Source organism: Chanos chanos, chromosome 11 (genome assembly GCF_902362185.1).
Source record: "Chanos chanos chromosome 11, fChaCha1.1, whole genome shotgun sequence".
Taxonomy (NCBI): Eukaryota; Metazoa; Chordata; class Actinopteri; order Gonorynchiformes; family Chanidae; genus Chanos; species Chanos chanos.
In genome coordinates, this window is record NC_044505.1 from 1,417,501 (window position 1) to 1,422,500 (window position 5,000).

The 5,000-nt window shown below is 44.9% G+C and overlaps 1 protein-coding gene across 1 annotated transcript in view; it reads right to left on the reverse strand.

The window, feature by feature from the left end:
* Nucleotides 1-5,000, reverse strand: part of trim2a (tripartite motif containing 2a) — a 41,352-nt gene that overhangs the window by 12,335 nt on the left and 24,017 nt on the right. The gene's annotated exons all lie outside the window — the stretch shown is intronic.

Below are 5,000 nucleotides of genomic sequence, written 5' to 3' on the forward strand. Positions count from 1 at the left end.
AGGGACTTCACCTTTTCCTTTCAGGCCTTGTACAAGAGATGGAAGCCTGAAGCAATGGAGGATGAGATTGTTAAAATGCTTTATAAAACAATGAATCCACAGTTAGTTAGCCAACTGCGTGGACGCGCGCACACTGTGGAAGAAATTGTTAGACTTGGGCAACAGTTAGAGAAAGATCTACTACATCAAAAGATGTATGAGCAAAAGGTCCTTATGGCTAAAGTTCCTAAGGCTGAACCATCTGTCCAGATCTCGGAAACATCTAAGAGAAGTCAAAAAGCTGACTTTAAACAATCTATGCCTCTCCTGTGTTGGCGATGCCAGGGTGCCCATCCTCCTGGGAGCTGTCCACAATTCCGGTCCCAGGGTCTATATCAGTCTGGGAAAAGTTCTGGCCCTCGTCAAGCTAATCCTGCTAAGGGTACTGTTTCTACAGTCACAAGTCATAGTCAATCTTTCTCTAAGACTCAGCCTGTTTTTAAACCTAAGACAACCTCCATACTCCCTCCTCATTCTGGTCCAGTGGTAGTTTTAAAGCAACTGGCTGTGCCAGTGGCTGTTAGACGTTGCCAGGGCAAGGCACTGGTGGACACTGGCGCCACCTACAGCTTAATGAGTTTTGATTTGTGGAACAAAATTAAAGCTCCACATGAGAAATTAGAGTCATGGAGTGAAGGGCCTCTGTACCTTGCAAATGGCACAAATACTCATCCTGTCGGTTGTAAGGCATTAGAGTATGGTATGCATGGCCATAGTTGGAGTGTTCTGACAGCAGTGCTTGCTGCTAATGTCCTCGCCTATCCTCTGGTCCTTGGACTGGATTTCATCTCAGTCAGTGGGATGCAGCTTAATGTGAGAGATCAAGCCTATTCGATTTTAGGTGACAAACAGGGTAGAGTCTTCCCTTTCCAAGTTTTGGCAAGACCTGGTGATAGCTGGGGTATTTATTCTTCTCCTACTACCACTGCTGCTTCACTTATGACGTCTTTGCCACCTCCCCTTGTTTGTTCATCTGAGTCCATCAGATTTGCCTCTGCTGATGAATTTTATGATAGTTGGGGTATTCAGCCGCCACTCTCTCCAGCCGCAACTATTCCTACTACTATAATAACCTCTGTGCCTCCTCTTTCCACTCTGCCCGAACCCAGTAGGTCTACACCTGCTGAGGAGCTGCAGTCCCTACTACAAGCAGCTGTAAGCCAAAGTAGTTTAAATGGTGAGAATGCAGGGAGGTTACACCGTCTACTGCGGGAAAACCCAGAGGTATGTACCACCAGTCTCGGTCACACCTCCCTGCTGAAGCACAAAATAACTTTAAAGGGTGATGTTGTGGTGACACAAAAGCCATACCGTTTGCCTGTCCACAAGCGTCAGGAGGTAAAGGCTCAAATTGAGGATATGTTAAGGCAAGGCATCATAGAGCCTTCCCATTCTCCCTGGGCCTCACCTGTTGTTATGGTACCCAAAAAGGATGGCAGCACCAGATTTTGTGTTGACTATCGACGGGTAAATGCTTATACTGAGCGGGATTCATTTCCGTTGCCCACTGTAAATGAGATCTTGGAGTCTCTGGCAGGGTCGGCAGTGTTCACCTCTCTTGACCTAAATAGCGGCTACTGGCAGGTAGAGATGGATCCTGACAGTCGACCCATTACTGCATTTGTCACTCCATTTGGCTTATATTCTTTCAGAAAAATGCCATTTGGGTTGAAAAATGCACCTGCTACTTTCCAGCGGCTCATGAACAGGGTTCTTCAAAGCTGCCTCGGAAAATGTTGTCTGGTATATCTAGATGACATAATCATATACTCCGCTAACCTTGACCAACACTTTATAGACATTCAGACTGTGTTCAACTGTCTCAAAGATGCAGGACTTACTCTTAAGTTAAAAAAGTGTCACTTCTGCATGCCAGAAATTAAGTTTCTAGGGCATGTTGTGAGCAAAGAAGGAGTGAGAGCAGACTCTGAGAAAACGAATGCAGTGAAAACATATCCTGTACCCACCAATCTGAAGGAGGTCCAGCGCTTCCTTGGCTTAGCTGGGTGGTACCATAGGTATGTTCCTAATTTTTCTGTGATTGCTGAGCCTTTGAATGCTTTAAAAAGAAAGGGGGTAAAATTTCAATGGACTGCAGAGTGTCAAAGGTCGTTTGACGCCCTTAAACAACACCTGACTGCTCCTCCCATTCTTGGCCATCCTAATCATGAATATACATTTATTGTTTACACAGATGCAAGTGCCATGGGTCTAGGTGCTGTTCTTGCTCAGAGGTCATCAGCGTTGTCTGATGAGGAAGTGTTGGCATACGCAAGCCGGTCTCTCTCTGGTGCAGAAAAGAACTACTCTACCACTGAACGTGAGTGTTTAGCGGTAGTATGGGCGCTGGAGAGATGGAGGCACTACTTAGAGGGGAAACCTTTTGTAGTAGTGACAGACCACTCTTCTCTTCTCTGGGTATTCAACACCACTAAAGCAAACTCTCGTTTGGTCAGGTGGGCTTTGCGTCTCCAGGAGTTCTGCTTCACCATAGAGTACAGGAAAGGCAAGCTTAACTCTGCCCCTGATGCACTCTCCCGTGCAGCCTGCACTGGTGAAGAGAGTTCTTTGGCTTTGTGTAGTGCAAATCAGGACAAGGTTGTTCCATTTCCCTTGTCAGATGATGCTGTTTGGAAAGCTCAACAGGAAGACCCTGAAAGTCAGGGGCTATACAGAATGGTGACCGAGGCAGAGAACACCCCGGGTCAGTGTGCATTAGGATATGCAATTCTGGAGGATAAAGTGTATCGGAAAACTGAGCACCCTCAGCAAGGTACACATTATCAGATTTTTGTCCCTAGGGCTTTGCGTGACACTGTGCTCAGAGCCTACCATGACAGTCCACTAAGTGGTCATTTGGGACGTTACAAAACATTGAAAAGAATAATGGATGTGGCATACTGGCCAAAGATGTGGAAGGATGTAGGAGACTATGTCCAGTCCTGTCACATTTGCCAGACCTATAAGCCAGAATCTGTGAAGCCTGCTGGTTACTTGCAGCAGACTGAAGTCTCAGAGCCATGGGAGATGCTCGGTCTTGATCTCATGGGTCCCTTACCACAGAGTTCTCTAGGAAACACCCAGTTACTTGTAGTGGTGGATTATTACTCCAAGTGGGTTGAATTGTTCCCACTGCGTAAAGCCACTGCTGAGGCAATTAGTAGGTGTCTGCAGAAGGACATTTTCACTCGCTGGGGTGTCCCAAAGCATATTTTGTCAGACCGTGGGCCACAATTTGTGTCTGAAATCATGAAAAATTTTTATGATCGCTGGGGTGTGGTACAGAAATTAACAACTGCTTATCACCCCCAAACCAACCTCACTGAGAGGGTGAACCGTACTCTTAAGTCAATGTTGAGTTCTTATGTGGGTGACCGGCATAAACTATGGGACAAGCACCTCCCTGAACTGCGGTTTGCAATAAACACTGCTGTTCAGGAGTCCACGGGCTATTCCCCTGCCGAGTTACTCCTGAGAGGTAAACTAATGGGACCCTTTGATAGAGTACTACAGCCTCTGTCGCATCACAGAGGTTTGCGAGATCTTGAAGATCTTCGGGGGCTGGTAGCCAAAAACTTAGAGAAGGCAAAGGAAAGGCAGAAAAGAAACTATGACAAAACTCGTCGCGAGGTCACATATGAAAAAAATGAGAGAGTGTGGATGAGAGCATATCCCCTGTCTCAAGCTTCACGTAGTTTCACTGCCAAGCTAGCTCCTAAGTGGGTAGGTCCCTACCGCATTGTGGCGAAGCTAGGTCCTGTTAATTATCAAATTGTAAAGGAGGACTCTGGAGAGGACTTGCGTACAGTCCATGTTAGCCGCCTTAAGCAATGCTTTCCCACTGCTGCGGATGTTGATCGCAGAGAGAGAGAACAACTTATGAAAATATTTTGCGAACCAGATGATGCTGAGGAATTCCTTGGATTTTAGATCTGGATGTCCTCAAAGAAAAGTTGTTCTTATTGTCCTTTTTGCCATTAGGTGTTATACACCTATTCACATTATCAGTCTTTTATTATGGGTGGTCCATTTGCTCTTTTTCCAAGGGGGAGGAGAGTGTGGCAATAAGAGCCATGTCCCTTATAATAAAATATTCTTTTTTAAAAACATGGCGTCTGCATACGGGTCATGATCCGTGTTTATAAATACCTGGCCCAGGTAACATTGCGCTCTCTCCTCCACTTCCTCTGCCTGGTGTGTCGCGCTTGTGCGTTTAGAACACCTCAAGGTATCTGCGCTGTTAGGACGCGCTTGGTTTTTTTTGAGAGAGAGCGAGAGCGAGGTTTTCTTTTCCTCCATTCGGAGGTTTTTTTGAACCAGAACAAGTTCCACCGGTAAGTCGTTGTCAATTCCTGCTTACGATTTTATTGTGATTTTTTTTTTTGTAATCGTATGTAGCAGGTGACACGGCGGCGGTGAGACAAATCTTCCTTTTTAAAGTCCGGTTCCATAATGACCGCTCTTTAGAAGCCGTAACCTTGGGCTACGGCTTGGGGTTTTTCTTTTCCTTCCGAAAGAGTTTTTTTTTTTACCTAGGGATAGCGCTTCTGTTCTCCGTTTATTTCAGTTTTGTTTTATTTTCTTGTTATTTTCCTAAGGCGCCCGGGTTGCCCTTTTATTGTTGATGTATTGAAAATTGTGTTGAAAGTTATTTTGTTACGGCAATTTTAAAAGTCGGATTGCCGTAATATTATGTGTATTATTTTGAACGTGATTGTTTGAAATTGTTTCTTTTGGAAGTTTGTGGTCAGGACTTATTTTCTTTAGTCAAATAAATAAATAATTGAATAACTGTGCTTGTGTTTGGTTCACTGTAACTTAGGCCGGCATTAATAACATTTATTATTATAATATTTTTATTTCTAACTACTCTGTCTGAGTGGTGGTGGATTTCACCTGGCGCCCGAACTGTAAAATAAAAATAGTCCCACTACCGTCACAACACACACACACACACACAC